At 41.9% G+C, this 19,127-nt stretch overlaps 1 pseudogene; it reads right to left on the bottom strand.

Annotated features, from left to right (window-relative positions):
* Positions 1-9,934: 9,934 nt before the first annotated feature.
* On the bottom strand, positions 9,935-10,112 carry LOC110293320 (ATP synthase F(0) complex subunit j, mitochondrial pseudogene; annotated as a pseudogene).
* Positions 10,113-19,127: the final 9,015 nt, after the last annotated feature.

Here is a 19,127-nt window from a genome sequence, read left to right as displayed (position 1 = left end):
GATCAGGTGGTTTACAAACAACTATAACTCCAGTTCCAGGGGAATTGATGCCGTCTTCTGGCCTCTGAGGACACTGCATGCGTATAGTCCGGGCAAGACACTCACACACATAAAAATAAGGTACATTTTTTTTAAAAAATTAAAACATTTTTAATAAAGTCAATGTTTTCCCTTTGAAATGGAAAGCCATCTTAGAAAAACACCAGATATTTCCAGTTTTTCTCAGCACAGTGAAAGATGAAGTAGCTTGCTTTTTGAATGCATATTAAACATGTAAAATGTTGAGAAAATGTCTCCATCAGATTGTCTAGTCGGCAAAAGATCATTGCATTGAGTATTTTAATTCGCAAGTATCCATAAGTGATATCCAGAGAGTCGTGTTGACATTGTGGGCGAATGAATAGCAACAGTCCAGTAGTCTCCCAGGGAAGTCCAGATGGGAATGTTAGCTAGTTAAGAATACACCCAAACCCACTTTTTGAAATGTATTTGAAACCTGCCAAACCTAAATTCTGAACCAGCTTCTGGACTCAATCAAGACTTTTTAATTTCACCATCATTTTGTAGGTGTGATCAGCCTATCTCCTACAATATTTTCCATTCTGACCCATCTTTTTTACACAGTGGCCACGGCTGGCTTTGTAAAGTTAAAATGGTGTTTCATGGTAAAGTCCAAGTATCTTCCCATGGTTCCTGGTGTTCCTTTTTGTGGCCCGGTCTTGCTAAGCTGACATTCTGGGTTTTCCATCCTTTCTGTTCTGCCCAACGTTTGTTCTTTTCTAAGTGGTTTATACCCATCTCCTCCTTACTCTGTCTCTTTAGCCCTGAATGTCATTTTAGGAAAATCTCCAGGACACAAAGGCTGGTCGGGGAGTTCCTTTGACCCGTGAACACTTCCATCTCTACCTCCTTACAGACTCCAAACAGAAATGGTTATTTACTTCTCTGTCCCTCTTACTCTCTTACCCTTGGAAATGTGCCTCGATGTCCTGGAATCCAGAAGACACCAGGTAATATTTTGTCATAACTTAGTGAACTTGTCGAATGAGTAAGTACAAGAGCCAAGTGGGAACTTATGTGTTCAATCAATCTACCAGTTAGGTGAGAACTGGTTTATTAAAATCTTGTCTCTGCTGCCCTCCACTGGTCAATTAGCTAGGAGCTGAAAGACTTTAAAAGAAAAGGGGGGAAATGGAAAAGTAAACAAAATGAAAAGCAAATTCTTGTTTGTGGGAGAATGGATGCTGTGGTTTGTACCATTGGTGTTTTCCTCGGGTAGAGTTTTGTGCTTTTCCTCTCAGATACGATATTTCTAATTCAATCTCCTTAGAAGATGCCAAAAGACACATACTGCTCATCCACCGTTTTTTAGAGACTCTGTGTGTGTGTGTGTGTGTGTGTGTGTGTGTGTGTGTGTGTGAAAGAGAGAAAGAGAGAGAGAGAGAGAGAGACAGAGAGAGACAGAGACAGAGAGACAGAGAGAGAGCAGTGAAGCCTTTGATAAATGGTGTGTGTGTGCCTGTTTGTGCATGCATCTGTGCTTTCTTTGGAAACAGCTCTTGATCATTGGCATACAAAGTGAATGATGGTGTTGGTTTTCTCATGTTCCCTTTAGGTTTAAGAAGTTACATAAATAATACATCGTATTATTCATTCATAATCTTATGAACTGTATGACTACTAAGGTTAGTTCAGTATCATTGTCTTCACATCTAAACGCTCAGTGTTGTACCATAGGAAGATGTTTACCTAACAGTAAGCATCATTAAGTTTCTTCTGCAAGCTGGAGTCAGCACTGTATGCCACTCTGGCCTGGGTCTAGGAGAATCACATGCTGAGTTCTTTTGGTCCTTCATCTGGGTAGGAGAAACGTTCTGGACATTGGCTTTATGTAATTCAGATAGCATCCGAGGACTGTAGGTAGTGATGTTGAACTGAGTCCTTGTAGCTGGGCTATTAAGTCTGCTCTTGTTTCTCAAGCCCTTCTGGAATGCTGTTTTGCTTTGGCAGGAAACTTTCTCAGTTCCTCCCTATGCTGCCATCACATCCCAACCTTACAGAGTCTTACAGCTTCATTTCTTTTCTTACTCAGTATGTTCCATTTGTCCCTTACAAACATCAGCAATTTATCTTTCTCATTCTCAATAGGTATACTGGGATTTGATGTATGGTTTTTTTTTTTGTTTTTTGTTTGTTTGTTTGTTTGTTTTTTGTTTTTTTTAGCATTTGTGAATACATACATTATACAATATTTATAAAACATAGACACATCTAAGCATTGTTTTTCTCTAAAAATAAAATCCTTCTTATTTCATTATACTTTTTTGAAAAAATATAAAATGTCTCTTAACTACAAGTCTATATCCTATAGACTTATCACCAGAAAAGAATATTTAAATCTAACAAATCTTAGTTTAGTAATGATAATTTTATGCAGATACTAAATTTGCATAATAGAACACTCATTCAATACTTATTTGAGCTAAGTTGACTTTCTCATGTCACAAAAATTCTTAGGTGAAATAGTGAACTCTGATTGCTCCCAGTTGTTTATGTGATTGCCAGTAGCATATTTCACTAAGAGAAAGAACACAGTAGTCTCCATGGGCATCGCTCACATTTCTATCACACTGCAGCAAAGGTTGTGGTACCACCATAGAGAGCAGAAGACAGGTTGCCTGGGGTTTAGGCTGGGGGGCAGAACATCAATCATGAGCATCACAGGAAACTTCCCAGTGGTGATAGGAGTCCTGTTTCTTGACTGTTGGTTGCTTACACATTTGTGAATGTGTTCAAAGCTCATTGGACTGTAGATTTAGAACTATTCTTTAGTGTTCATAAAGTAGAGCTATCTTAAAGGAACAAGGAAAAGCTTTAATAAGGATCGTAGTTTGGGTTTAATTGTTGCGGAGAGACCCCAGGACTCAGGCAACTCTTACAAAGGCAAACATTTAACTGAGGTTGGCTTACAGGCTCAGAGGCTCAATTCTTTATCATAATAGCAGGAAAGATGGTTGCTTACAGGCAGACATGGTGCTGAAGGAGCCAAGAGTCTATCTACATCTTGATCAGAAGGCACCCAGGAAGAGACTGTCATTTTTGTTATAGTTTGAGCATAAGAGACTTCAAAGCCTGTCTTCACTGTGACACACTTCCTCCAACAAGGATACATCTACTCCTAATAGTGCTACCTCCTAATAGTGCTACTCACTATGGGCACATGAATTTATGGGGCCAAACCTATTCAAACCACCACAGTAAAAACCATCCCTGAAATGATTGTTCTTAATCACATTCCTGATTTATTATTAATTGAAAACTATCTGCAAATACAAAGAGATACAGTAGTTAAACAACCCCAAAATATATGAGCACACCAATAAAAATATATAACTCTCCTCTTTGTTGTGCTTTCTTTACTCACTCTACATCCCCTGAAGGGCAGTCTAATGGATGACCTCCTCCTGGGTGGCTTTTGCTTTTCTTTAGTGTCTGGAGAAGGATGTGAGTTTGGTGACGTCCCCTTCTCTTGGTTCCCAAACCCCTAGGCTTTGCCTCTTTTTCCCATTCTCGGGGAATTTCCAATTAGAGGGTATTTTCCATCTCTTTATCCTTTAGCTATCTGAAAGATGGGCTCTCACAATTGACTCATCTCAACCAGTGCCCATTACTAAGTCCTTCTTAAGGGCAACACTTCTTTTCAGTATTTCACACCTAAGGTCATTTTCTTCGGTTGGGAGTCCTTTGCAGTCCACCGCAGAATCTGCTGACTCCTTCCCAGTCTCAACGCTTTCCCATACTGTTTTGCTCCCTGTATCTGCCACTGTGAGTAGCTGCCAGAGGCAGAATCCATTCTTTAGGCACAGTAGGTTTAGTCCATCACAGTGGGGAAGAAGGCACCGGTGGACTTGAATGGCAATGGGAACTGTTTGCTCTATGTGTTCACATCCTGGTAGGCTAAGAGCCAAAGTGTGGATTAGAAATGATTCTCACTGGGGTCAGTCTGTGCCTCAAAGGATAGTAGCCCAGAAACTTAGACTACCCAAGATACAATTTACAAAACACATGAAACTCAAGAACAATGAAGACCAAAATGTGGATACTTCATTCCTTCTTAGAATGGGGAACAGAATACCCATGGAAGGAGTTACAGAGGCAAAGTTCAGAGTTGAGACAGAAGAAAGGACCATTCAGAGACTGCTCCACCTGGGGATCCATCCCATATACAACCACCAAACCCAGACACTATTGCATATGCCAGCAAGATTTTGCTGACAGGACCCTGATATAGCTCTCTCTGATGAGGCTATGCCAGTGCCTGGCAAATACAGAAGTGGATGCTCACAGTCATCTATTGGATGGAACACAGGGCCCCTAAAGAAGGAGCTAGAGAACGTAACCAAGGAGCTAAAGGGGTCTGCAACCCTATAGGTGGAACAACAATATGAACTAACCAGTACCCCCAGAGCTCGTGTCTCTAGCTGCATATGTAGCAGAGGATGGCATAGTCGGCCATCAATGGGAGGAGAGGTCTTGCGAAGATCATATGCCCCAGTACAGGGGAATGCCAGGGCAAGGAAGAGGGAGTGGGTGGGTTGGGGAGCAGGGCAGGGGGAGGGTATAGGAGATTTGGGGGATAGCATTTGAAATGTAAATGAAGAAAATATCTAATAAAAAATGTATTAAAAAAAAAGAAAAAGAAATGAGGCCCACTGCGGTTGGTCTGTGCCTCAAAGGATCCACAACTTCTCAAAGCAGCGCCACCAGCTGGGGACCAAATGCTGAAGCACGTGAGGGGCTTTTCAGAGTCAAGACTTAGCATTCTTCCGAAGCATTTTCCTCACTACTGTGAGATAGTTCCGGGGTACTTTTTCTTCACTTTTTTTCTAAGTGTATGGAAAATACGAAGTTCACATATGGAAGTTGTTTTGAGATTTATGTAGCTCATTTGTTCTCGTTCTGTTGTCTATCTCTGGGACATATATTGGGAGGCCTCAATTTTTGCTGCTACAACTTCCTTGGGTTCTCCAAATTCTCCTGAACTTATTTGTACAGGATGCATTTTAATATGTTTTCAACTATTACTGAAAAACCTATTTTACTTCATCAATAATTAAAAATATAGACTGTTTATCTAAACTTAAATGTCATTGTGAGTGTATGCTGACTTTCATAAAATGGGACTAATCTAATTGTTTATTTCCACAAATATTCTTGGACAGCGTTGAACATGTAACAGAAATGTCCATGAAGGCGGTACCAGTTTTGACATAAGTCCCCTTGTGATCAGCACTTGCTAGAAATGGAGTTAGACATGTTTACAATGGCATCAACGTTCTCAGAGGCTGCGTAGCCTAGGTTCAAGGACACACTGTGACTCTAAGATCTTCTTGTACTCCAAAATAAGTTTTATGCTCTAGCTCTGCTCAGTTACCATGGCCCAACTTGTTCTTAACAAGTAGAACTTTTATGTTCAATCAAGCCGAGCCTTATACCCCTCCTGGCCAAGAAACAGCCACCAGATTCTTCACGTCATGCATTTCATATGACTCCCAATCTACATGTGCTGTCCAGTTGCTTTACAATAATCAGACTGCCCTGCTGTGGAAGCACGTGTGTGAGGAAATTCCACATGAAGACGATCACATCCTGCTGCTTCATCCCTCCTGGCCTAGCTTAGGTGCCAGGCCCTGGATTAGCATGCCAAGGCTCAACCTCACCTGTACTATTTATTTATTTATTTTTCATTTATTTTACGTGCATGTATGTTTTAGCTACATTTTTGGCTCTGCACCACGTGAGTGCCTGACGTTGAGAAGTCCAGAACAGGGCAATGGATCTCTTGGCACTGGAGTGACAGATGGTTGTGAGCTGGGTGGTGGGTATTAACAGGAGAGCAGCCACTGCTCTTAACCCCTGAGTCATCTGTCCAGCCCCAGCATTATATATTTTTTAAAGAGAACAACTCCATAGAGCTGACCAGGATGCTTCATAGTAAATTCTGCTTACAGGCCACAGAAACAAACCAGGCCTTGTGTGTGTGTGTGTGTGTGTGCGCGCGCGCCCGCGCGCACGTGTGTTTGTACAAGCCTACTCTCTGTTCCTGTCTCTGTCTGTCTGTTTGTCTACCTGTACCTCTCTGTCAAGGCTGAGCATATCATTGGCCTCAAACACATTACACTGTTAAAGACCATGAACTTCAAACCCTCCTGCCTCCTCCTGAGGACTGGGATTGTGAGTCTGTGTCACCATCATTCATAGCTTGATGCTGTGGTGTGGATCGAATCCAAATCTTTGTGCATACTAGACAAGCACTCTACCAACAGAGACCAGTCCATGATCTACTCCTAATACAGGCTCACACCTATCTTTTCTACAAAGTGAATGGACATACAGCTGAGAATTCTAAAAAAGCAGTCTTCCGTAATAGATGGCTGGAGGCATCAGAGGGCATCTGCACACAGAAGGGATCATGCTGGTGAGGTACAAAATCACTGCTTACTACCATGCGGAGCTAACAAGGGGACAGGAGACTGCAAATACGTAAGTATGCCTAAACTGTGTTATGTAGGGGCAATTATAACACCTGTGACCTGGGGCCTTTGTAAAGCTGTAGAATGGATGTCAGAGTTGCTAAGATGAAGTTTAGCCACTGTTCTGTTGCTGTGAAGAGAAACCCATGACTGTGGCTATGTATAAAAGGAGGCATGTATTTGGCAGGGAGCATGGTGGCAGGGAGGAAGGCACGGTGCTGGAGCAGTAACTGAGAGCTTACATCCTGATCTGCAGGCAGGAGGCAGAAAGAGCAACACTAGGCCTGGTGTAGCTTTTTGAAACCTCAAAACCCACCCCTAGTGACACACGTTCTCCAAGCCCACACCCCCTCCAACAAGGCCATACTTCCCAAGTCTTCCCAAACAGCCTAGATGGGAACCAAACATGCAAATATATGAAGCTTAAGGGCATCCTCATTCAAACCACCACAAGGCGTTATTGACTACAGACAAGTTCATTGTGCATTAGTACTAATACATTAGTGGATCTGCCCTCCTTAGCAAGGTGGATAGGTTTGAGAATTATTGTAGACATAGTGTCCCTGGGAATTGAGAAAGTGTTGGACAAATCATTTATTATATCTCTGTGAACAAAAAATATAGGTGATCTATAATAAGCAAGCAGTAACCGCGCCTCTTATTACTTCCTCTAAGCTATTGGCACACTTGTTTGTGTCGGATGCTCCAGCCTACAGAAAACATCCATCAACATCTTCTGTTCTAGTTATGTGTGCTGAAGAAGTCTCCCCATTTGTGACCTTAAATCTGAGCCAGTCTGATGCACCCCTTCCCACATGCACATCGTTTATTTGGCTATCTTTCTTTACCCTGGGCCTCAGACCTACTGGTCATTACAGTTTGCTCTCTCACCTGCACTCCTGTCTGTAGCTCCTATTCTGTCTTTGATAGCGTCCATGAACTGTGAATTAAAGATGGTCCAGTAACAAGGCCCAGCAAAAAGATAAACAATGAAGCTTATGCTCAACTGTGCTGAGGGGCGTTAGTGGTACCCATGCAAGGGTTAAACTATGTCAGCCTTCCACATGATTCCTGTTTCTTCCCCACTTTTCTTCTCAATCCTTTTAGTTTGGTTTTGATACATCCTGGCTTCCTCTGTGTCTGAATTTACGTGTACGAGTTGATCAGCAGATGGCGCCGCCAACCTGAAGGAACCCTAGTTGGCTGCATAAAATTCAGAAATAATAAATTTAAAATGATAAGTGGATATTAGCCCAAAAAAACTTAGGATACCCAAGATATAAGATACAATTTGTTAAACGCATGAAACTCAAGAAGAACGAAGACCAAAGTGTGGACACTGTGCCCCTTCTTAGAATTGGGAACAAAACACCCATGGAAAGAGTTACAGAGATAAAGTTTGGAGCTGTGACGAAAGGATGGACCATCTAGAGACTGCCATATCCAGGGATCCATCCCATAATTAGCCTCCAAAGGATGACACCATTGCATACACTAGCAAGCGTTGGCTGAAAGGACCATGATATAGCTGTCTCTTGTGAGACTATGCCGGGGCCTAGCAAACACAGAAGTGGATGCTCACAGTCAGCTAGTGGATGGACCACAGGGTCCCCAATGGAGGAGCTAGAGAAAGTACCCAAGGAGCTAAAGGGATCTGCAACCCTATAGGTGGAACAACATTATGAACTAACCAGTACCCCAGAGCTCTTGACTCTAGTTGCATATGTATCAAAAGATGGCCTAGTAGGCCATCACTGGAAAGAGAGACCCATTGGACTTGCAAACTTTATATGCCCCAGTACAGGGGAACGCCAGGGCCAAAAAGTGGGAGTGGGTGGGTAGGGAAGTGGGGGGGGGGCGTATTGGGGACTTTTTGGATAGCATTGGAAATGTAAATGAGGAAAATACCTAATAAAAAATTAATTCTCAAAAAAATTAAAATGATTAACAGTTGGCTATTTTCATTCCAAATATGGGTGGTAAAAATTGAGGAAGTAAAGCATAATTTGATAAGAAACCAATAGCAACATGTTAATATTGCCAATTTTCATGTAAATGTATTTGATGAGAAGAGAACCCACAGAAGCTTGCTAACTAGGTTTTCAAAAACAACACTCTATTGTCAACAAATCACCGTGTAATTGCATCTTCCTCAGCAATGTGACTTACTAGAGCTGTATAAATATATCATAATTTAGCCAAGAAATGACATGTTAACAGGAAACAGGTTATTTCCAATATCTTATATTCATAAATAGCACTTCCTGAACTCCTTCTGGTAATTCCCTAGTTGTAAGGAACATATTTCATATTTATAGGATATGCTCTTAAAACTTAAGGAATTACTTCAAAATGATTACAGAAAAGGACCTGGAAACTTGTACATTTGAGAGTGATTGAAATTTTCAATCTTTTCATCAACTTAGAGGGTTTTCTTCATGTTCCCCACCTTTTCCAAAAGTCTCTCAGGGAACCACAGGCCTATGACCCCAGGTATTACGACTTTATGGGGTACAGATTAAAAATAACACCATAACTTGGGCACCAAGCATCACAAATGTGAACCTAAGGCGACTAACTCATAATAGTAAAAATAAAGATGGAAATCTCCTGCATATCTGTGTATTACAGAGTCCCTAATATGGGGTTGGTTGGTTGGTTGGTTGGTCTAACAGTATTGACTCTCTAAGTAGGCCAGGCATGGTGGTGCTCACCTTTAATCCCAGCACTCAAGAGGCAGAGGCAGTTAGATCTCTGTGAGTTCCAGGGCAGCCTAGTCTACGTGAGAAGTTCAGGTCAGCCAGGGCTGTGTAGCAAAGCCCTGTTGCAAGCAAATATTTCTACTCTCTCCACCTATAAATGAGGGCCTGTTCATGCCATTGATAACAATAATTATCATTAGAACACTTAGTTTTCTAATTTTAGTTTTTAAAGGTGAATCAGGCCAATTTATGTCCCATTTAGCTTGTGTCCTCTGGATCCGAGTGTCTCTCTGGGATAAAGGAGCAGTCACAGAGCTAAGCATGTCCCCATATACCACCTCCTTCCTGGCAAAACAAACTCATCAACCATCCCCAGCCCACTTTCTACCATCCTCGTACCACATTTGTGGGCTTATGCGAATACTGGAATCCCAGTAAACAATGGACCCTGACCTCAGCTAAGACCTTGGTCCTCACTTCAGGCTCCCTAAGAAGGTTCTGACGCCTCCTGCATTACATACGCAGAGAGAGAGAGAGAGAGATACCCACAGGTCATGCTGCATATTTCAGAGACATTTACTTACGCCACCTGAGAAATGGAATTTAGGCACGTGCACAGCTGTGCTCTAAATCCCCATGGGGCACAGCTGGCTTAGGTCTACAGGCCTCCTGACAGCTCTCTTGGCTGTTCCCATGCAGCTAGCTAATAGCGACCAGGACAGGTGCAGGACTCCAGCCTTTCAAAGTTTCACATCTTTTATCAGCAGCACTGATTTTATAAAGTATGAAGGTTACCAACCCATTCCTACCCAAATTTCCTGGTAGCCCAGTAGGGTGTCCTAGGGACCCAGATGTTCCTAATAAAACTTTGACACATCTGGATAGGACTGAGCCCTCAGGCTGTACTAGACCCTGCCAATCAAGCACACAGGCACCCTACAGGGCCTGCCAGGAAGACTGGGGGCTAGGAGTGCTTTGGGTTCAACTTCCTTGTCAAGATGAAACTAAAGAACATTGGAGATAAGGCATCCCTTTAGTCACTGGTAGTTGTTCAGTGCCAGGCTCCTTGTCACAGAAGTAGCTGTTCATTGTGCTTCATATCCCAAAGTGTGACAACCCGAAGAAACCTCATTTCCATAGCAAGATTCAGTATTTGCTGCTTTCTGAGCTCTGAGAAAGAGATTTTCTGTCACTCTATAGTTTTCCTACCCTCTGTTCTTCCTGTTAAAACAGTCTTTCTCCACTTTCTTTTAAAAAAAAAGTTACTTTAAATAAGCTTTTTGTGCACTGTAGTGAGTAGCCAGTTATAAGCCCTGTAACAAATATTTATCCTTAAATTCTGTTAGAAACCAGGGCTATCTCATTCCAATGTTTATGTCTGAGCTTTATTTGCACACAAATCCTGGTTATTCTCTCACCCTGCTATCATGAGAGAAACACTGTAATCCTATTGAAGTGTTTGGGACTGGAGTGTCTGTTTATGTGTCTCTGGTACATACATGAGATATCACATATCCTGCTTATTATTTAGCCTAAGTTCTGTTTTGCAAGTTACCATAGACATCAGTTTTTAATCCAGTAAGAACAGTGTGATATGCAAAAGTGTGTTATCATACAATGCCAAGTTCAACGGTCAAGTTTCAAACAAATGTTTAAATCAATCTTCTGCGGCAAACCTTCCTTACTTGACGTGTGGGGGAGTTAAACGTCCATCTGGGTATGAGTTAGAAGTCTACTTACTGCCTGTGAGTCAGGCATGGACTGGGCTGTGGATTGTGCCATCAGCTGGCCTGCTGCATGACACAGAATTGTCTCCACCAGCCACAAATTACATCTGTCTATGCCTCTATTTGTTAGACAATCTGGCACCAGGGACAGCTGAGAAGAAAGATTTTAAAACAGCTCATTTGATTGATGTGTTTAAAGCTATCTCTAAATCCAAATAAAAAGTGAGGTGCTATCAAGAACACATAAATCAAACATGACCCTCTTTGAGCCCTGACAGGGTCTGGCTAAGGCCACGTGACACCCACGTGTGCAAGCTACAATTGACTTACATTCAATGGTAGAACCAAAGCCTTGGCTTGTACTGCACCATAAAATAGGTCATATTTTAAAGTTGGCTCAGCTGTGAGATGTAGTGCAAGGCCCAGCATGTAAGCCATGATGAGACCAAACTCAATGGTGGATGGAGCTTAAGATTTCTGTGAAGTCTCAGTTAAAAATGCAAAATGTGGTTGATGCCCAGGAGGCTGTTGGGAGATCACCTGTGACCAATGAGTGGGCACAATGCATGGTAATATAATATAATATAATATAATGATAGCTAATTGCCAATCACTTGAACTTCACATTGGGAGAACCCAGTGCTGGGCCGTGAGGAGTTATGATAACAACTTTTTATGCCTATGAAAACTCTGTTTGTGGGACAGTACAAAGTATAGCATCAGGTAGGGCTCAAATCAAAACAACTCCCACAAAATGCCCCTTTTGTTGCCTGTCATTCTCACTGTCAACAACCAACACCAGCTCTATCTAATGTACGCTATGAAGAATTTTCTAGAAGAGGGTGAAGCTCAAGAAATCAACCACAAGCCTAAGTACGTAAACTAGAAATCCGAGTGAAAAACAAGGTCGTGGCTGGGAGGCACTTTTGCAAGTTCAGCCCAGGAGCCACTGGACCCTGTGACTTCCTGTCACCATGGCTGATCCTTCAGACTCTGCTGCTGCTGCCATGTGCCATGATGAATGAACCCTAAAGCAATATTTTGTTTTGTTTTTGCATGAAGAATCTCATTGGCTCATCCTGGTCATGTGATCATGCGGTATGCTTTAGTTACATGGAAAGTAGAATCTGGAAGCTGCAGCATCATTTATGATAGACAGGGTCTTGATGCCATAGCAGGTCCTGAAAGTGGAAGGGTGAAGGGCCTGGAGACTTAGGAGCAAAAAATACATGTCTGTGCACACACACACACACACACACACACACACACAACACTATAGCAGTGGTGAATTTCTGCATTAGAAACTTTAGATTTTTGTTTACTTATTTACACATAATTAAAAACTTGCTTCTATCTTTTCTAATTTGTTGTTATTGTTGTTGAAGATTGAACCCAGAAGTTTACACATATTAGGCAGGTGTTCCACCCCTGAGATGATATCATGAGGTCTGAGAATAATCCATGAGGCATGCAAAAGGATGTGGGAGTGGGCAGTCATGGCATGGGAGTCTCTTCTGGAGTGTCTCAAGACTGTCTCCCTCAGCTTTCACTCTGTGGGCCACATGGTGTAACCTTGGGTCCCATTCCTATCGTCATCCTACACCACCACACTTAGCACTCTGAGGTTAGTGTCCTAGCCCTGAGACATCCCTGCCAACAGGCGCCCAACCTGAGAGCTGGCAGTTCGGTCTATGACTTGGGCCTCTCTGAAGAACTACTTCTGAGTCCTGTCCTGTCCTGTCCTGTCCTGTCCCCCATGGTCAGATGCAGGATGGAGGCCTGGAGAGCAGTGGAGGTTTTCCTGTGGCTTGCTGGCTCAAACTCTCAACATTCAGAATGTTTTATTGAGCTCTGAAATGACTTGCTCCCTGAGGCAAGTGATTTGAAAGTCAGTGTTGGCCAATGTTCTCTCAGTAGGCCTCTTCAACCCTGTAATAAGTGATAGGGATTCCTGGATTTAGATGATCCTGGCTGTCCTATATAAATGTAGTTATGCACCATTCTGCATCAAGTGCTCACCTCCCCCTATTAGCCAAAGTGATTCTGTCTGTTCCTTTTAATTTTTTTCCTTTGCATCCTTTGGCATATAGCTTTCACTTGGCAGCCACAGAAAGGCACAAAATGAAAGAAAAGTCATGCAAGAATAGCTCTCATATCCCTGCACCTATGGAATCCACTTCCTGGGATTCTTCCCCGAATACTCCTTTTCCTGACCTCCTATGTGCCTAGTTGACTTCTCAGCTCAAACGCCAATCTGTGTGAGCATCCTCAGACTCCCACGTGTTCTCAGCACACCTCTCCGACACTGTCCCCCTCCCCTCTTCCCTCCTTACAACCTGCCTATTACTTCCCAGACAGGGTCTCATGGACCTCAGGATTGCCTCAAATGTATTAGGAAGCCAAGGATGCCTTTGAACTTCTGATCCTCCTGTCTCCACCTCCTGTTGCTAGGATTGCACATGTGCCCCACTGTGCCCTGTTTCTGTAAAGCTGAATAAAGAAGGTAGATTTTTAAGTATTCTAGACGAGCCTTCCATCCGCTGACCTATGCCCTTGTGTTCTGGTCTTTTTCTGGTGCTGTGGTTAGAACCCATGATCTTGACCAGGCAAGCATTCTACCACTGAATCCCCAAGCCCCACACTCATTATTAGTTGTTGCTATCATTACTCTTCTCCTTGTCCAGGCTGCAAGTTTCTTGTTCAGAGACTTGCCCATTGCTGTAACCCCAGAGTTAAGTTCACTTACTTGAATAAATGCTCCTGTTTAGAAAGAAGGTGGGAAAGACATGTAATGGGTTTTTCTTGCACTCCTTACATTGTTTTTTTTTCAAACTTGAGACATTTATGACCTGTCTTGCTTTCTTCTCCCAACTTAGAGAAGATGATAAGGAAAAAAAAAAGAACCAAATTTAATAGAGCCCCTGATGATTTTTATCTCTGTAATATTAAAAGTTAACCAGCTGCTCATAAACAATTAATAATAGAAAACAGTGATACAAATGTATCTTTTCATGAGAGTCGCCAGATAATACCCACTTGTTAATAATGTGGCATTCTGTACTGGCAGAAAAAATGAATTGTTGACTGTGAAAATACCACTCAGCCATATCACTGTGCCTAAACAATATACAATCTCATCTTTCATGGCTCTCAGCTGTGTGCTGCTTGGAAGACATTTTAGACACGAGCCAATGTTCTACATATAACAAATGCTTAGTAAAGACACATCGAATTCCAGTTGGACGGAGCTTGCCCTACTGCAAAGGGCACATAAATGAATAAATACAAGGAAATCCCCTCCGAGGCTCGCGCACACACACACACACACACACACACACACACAGGCATGCACACAAGCCTCACAACAGCTGGGACATATTATAAGTTGGAGGACTTTTGTTAGTTCAGATGTTTCAGGTCTGCTAAGGCACTCTGGAGAAGAAGTAAATATTATGAGTAAGTTTCATTTCCATGCTGACTGTGGGGACACGCCAGCACGGTTTACTACAGTTTTATAATAAAACAGTCTCATAAAGGAACACTAGCATTAGTCACTCAGCACATGACTGCCAAGGCAAGATGGTCTCTGTTTTCTTCCCTGAATACTCCGAACATGATTTCATTCAGACTGTCTTCCAAATGGATTCTCTTTTCACTAAACCCCATCAATATAATCAAGGAGTGCGTGCTCACTAAATCGATTATCAGTTTAAAGACATCATTCTTTTAAAGGAAATATGACCCATTTCTAGAGCTGCACATGGAAAAGTGAGGGTGGTCAAGACAGAATCATTTGGAGTATTGAAGGGAAGGCTGGTGGGAACTGGGAAGGAACAATGCAGAAGCTAGACCATTGCAGTGGGCAGACTTCACAAGAAGACAACATACTCGGGATTGCTGTAACATGGATTTACTAAGTTGCAAGGAGGAAGGACTCTCGTAACAAATACAAGCAGCAAAGGCTTGCCCAGTCAGCACATTCTTCTTATTGTTAAGCTGAATGGAAAGCAAATATCCATCCCTAAAAGCAAATGTAGTGAATATAAAGTCAGAAGAGGGGGACACAGAGAAATTGATCCTTAATGGCCCGGGGCTAAGATAGATCTCACTCTGAAAGCTTGTCAAAGGATTAGAAAACACTCAGCCACGCTCTTCTCAGAACCTCGTACATTCTTCCCCAGGTTTTCTTCGACTTTGGCTAATCCATCTACTCTTAGCTTAATTATCACTCTCCCAGAGAGACCTTTGCTGGTTGTCGTATCTCAGGAAGGGAGCCTTCAGAGCACCCCAGAGCACCCTGCAATTTCTCTTTATAGCTATTATCTCAACTTGTGCTTCCATATTTATTCCTTGCTCTTGCTCCTACTGAACCCTCAAAGAGAGCAGGCACCGTGCTTGTTTTGAGCACCACCAGACTCCTAGGACCCAGTACAGTGCCCTGCACATTTGTAAGCACACAACAAATATCTGTTACATGGCTGAGAGAATCCATGGGTAAGGGCTGAGAGCATGGGTGATAGGTCCAGGCTTTCTTGACTGAAACAAACTCAGTCCTTTCATCTGTAAAGTGAGGAGGTGTTAGCCCCTGTCTTCTAGCATTCTCTTCAGGATGAACTATATAAATGGGTGAAAAACACTCGACGAAGAGACCAATAGAGTAATCACGTGAGCATATTAACACCATCCTACTAATGATAAGTTTAAGAGAAATCAGAAGCCCAGTTGAAAAATAAATCTCAATTACCCTGGGAGATTCTTGGCTGGGTACCGTCAGTACTAACCTCTGAAGATATTTACCCATGTTTTCATGGTTTAGTAGAATTTTATAACACAATTTAATTAGATATGGGACTATATTAAAAAGTTTTTACCGAATTCTTTCCAGTTTAGAATCGACTAGGTCTACATGTCATAATGTTATTATGTACTCAGTCATTATGTGTGGACCTAGTTTTGATGGCAACTGTCTATGGTAGACCTAAATATAGAACTCAGGTCTTTGGGTATCCAGGGCAAATTCTATATTGCTAAACTATTTCCCCAGCCCTGATGTCAACTGTATCACTTTTACTTCCACTCTCTCAGTAGGAACATATCTGCATTGTTCAAAGAACAGATCATCCAATTTAGAGAGAGGACGGACTGATCAGAAGGCTCAGAAAACAAACGGGCTTGCTGTCAAGCCAAACAGCCTGAGTTCAATGTGTAGGACCTGTGTGGTAGAAAGAAAGAATGTTGTCCCTCAAACTCTGCTCATGCGCCATTACACACACACACACACACACACACACACACATAACACACACAACACAGACACACACACAACACACACACACACAACACACACAACACAGACACACACACACACACATCACAGACACACACACACCCCTCAGACACACATACACAACACACACACAACACAGACACAGACACACACATACAACACATACACCCCTCAGAGACACAGACACACACACACACACACACCACAGACACACACACACCCCTCAGACACACACACAACACACACACACAACACAGACACAGACACACACACACACCACAGACACACACACACAACACACACCCCTCAGACACACACACACACCACAGACACACACACACCCCTCAGACACACACACAACACAGACACAGACACACACACAACACACACAACACAGACACACACACACAACACAGACACACACACACCCCTCAGAGACACACACACACACACCACAGACACACACACACACAACACACATACCCCTCAGACACACACACACCCCTCAGACACACACACACACACACACACAAAACATAGGCACAGACACACACTCAAATGTAATAAAAATATGGAAAAGAAAAATAATCGACATTCCCAGCCCCTTAAGCACACAGGTAACCATCATAACTGTCTTGCAAGTTTTAGGACATAGATTGTGAGTGAAAAGACTTGAACTTATATTTATGTTATAAGTGAAACTCACCATGGTTGTTAAGAATCTCTGATTCATTCAGGCAACATTTATTAATGTCAAACACACACCAGGCATCATGCACACTTCATAAAAGGTTAAGTTTCACATTAAGGACAAAATAGTGCAGGTTCTTTCTTCACCAATTAATGTATCATCAATAAAACTATCAATATAGTATGGTAGAATCCGTGCGAGTCAAATTCATGTGGTAGAATACTGGAGAAAATACCTGAAAGGAAACTTGGAAACATATGCACAGGGCCTCATAAATACAGACTTTGACTGAGTAACTAAATTCTATATTTACCTGCAGGCTTTAATTAGAAGATGAGTTAAAAATAAATAAGTCAGATATTGGCAGTTTTATTTTTCACAGTTAAATTGCAAAACTTAAACCGAATGAGTGCATGGATGATGCTATATCTGTTTATTAAAAGAAAATTTGTAATCATCAATAAGAATAAAAATATACATGAGAATGTACATAGGGTACTCTAAATATTATTGGACATATATTTTCTACAGGTCATATGAAATATATATATATATATATATATATATATATACACACATATATATCATATATGTTATATATACATATATAGATATATAATATTACCTAAGTTATGGCCATACTTAAACATACTTAAAAACATGGTTATTTAAATCATTGTTTTTTTCTTGTTATTTTAAAATCTGAAACACATTTTTCAAAAGGAAAATATGAGAGAATAAAAAAATTGACTAAATGTCACATTAGCTTAGTGCAGTCTCCAAGTATTTCTTAATCCAGAAAGATGCAGCCAATCATGATTTCACCTGGCTGATGCCAAAACAGTTACTTCACTCATAAACAGACATCCACAGAAATTATCATTCTGAGTATGTAGGATAATTGTACATAGAGTGCTATGATCATAACTCAGAATTTCCATGACTTTTTGTAGTCCTCAGTTCACTCTGGCCCTTCCCCGGGCTAACCTAATACAACCTCCAGTCTGGCTCTTGGGCTACACTCTGGGACTTTGAACAAAGGCCAGGAGTGAGGTTGGTTTGCAGACCTTAATCCGACTCATTACCAGGGCACTACAAAAGCAAGTCATATCTGTGGCTTTATATTTTAATTGAATTGATCTCCAGAGAGTGTCAGAGTTATGCCTAGGACACATTTATTTATCTTTGCATCAGCTCGAAGAGATTGTTGCAAAAAATAGACTGTGAATAATTTGACCGTGTCATGCTGATTCACTCCTGTGGTACAATTCATCTAGAACTGTCTCGCGCTGCTGAATTTTGAAGAGGCTAAAGCAAAGGATGCTGTCCCCTTGAAATGGTGCATTTTTCTATACTAAAAGAGTCTTTCTAAGGACTCTGGATGTTAATGTTGCACACTGTTGAGCCATTATTGACTCAGCATCTTGTCAGCATTTTGCACAGTGTCAATGGTTGATGCTAGACGGTGTGATGCTATTCATGGACAGAAGCGCTTTGATAATTTGTGTGCACAAATGGAAATTGTTAGCTAAGAAAGGAGATGTGGATGTATTTGGTGTGTGATCTTTCAATCATCTGGCAGTGAAGGGGGCTGGTACTTTGGGAAAACAATTTGTTCAGTTCTAATGTTTTATGGTAGTTTTGTTTTTCTAAAATGAACACTCCACCGATCAAATGAAGTCAGACTGAACGTAACCAACTCAGGGTTCTCTGAAGGGCTGGTGGGAAACATTTCTAATCCATGCTTTGATTTCATGCTAGCTCTCAGATCTATGGTATGACCTACCCTGTCAAGGTTACCAGCTTTGCAGATGGATTACCACTTCTTGCTCCTTAGCCCTCTCATCCTCTCAGTGGTGATTGACCAAGCTGGCCTCCTCTTCCCTCTTCAGGGACTTTTTTCCTTCTGCTCACAAGAATGAGAGTGCCTGGGTTTCCTTCAACTTCCCAGTCAATTATTCCTCAATCTTTGCTTTCTTTGAGCATATACATGTATGTGTTCCTGTGGGTACACGTGTATACATGTGTATGTGGAATATGGAGGCCTGTGGTCAGTTTCATTTGATATCATTCCACAGAAGCCAGCCACCTTGTGTATTCTGAGACAGGATCTCTCTTTGGCCTGGAACTCACTGGTTAGGCTAGTCTATTTGGACAGTGAGGCCCAGGTATGATCCTGTCTCTGTC

Source organism: Mus caroli, unplaced genomic scaffold, assembly GCF_978045245.1.
Source record: "Mus caroli unplaced genomic scaffold, Mus_caroli_1 scaffold_6, whole genome shotgun sequence".
In the NCBI taxonomy this organism is placed as follows: domain Eukaryota; kingdom Metazoa; phylum Chordata; class Mammalia; order Rodentia; family Muridae; genus Mus; species Mus caroli.
Note: the sequence above shows the minus strand (reverse complement) of the source record. Positions and strands in the feature narration are given on the sequence as shown.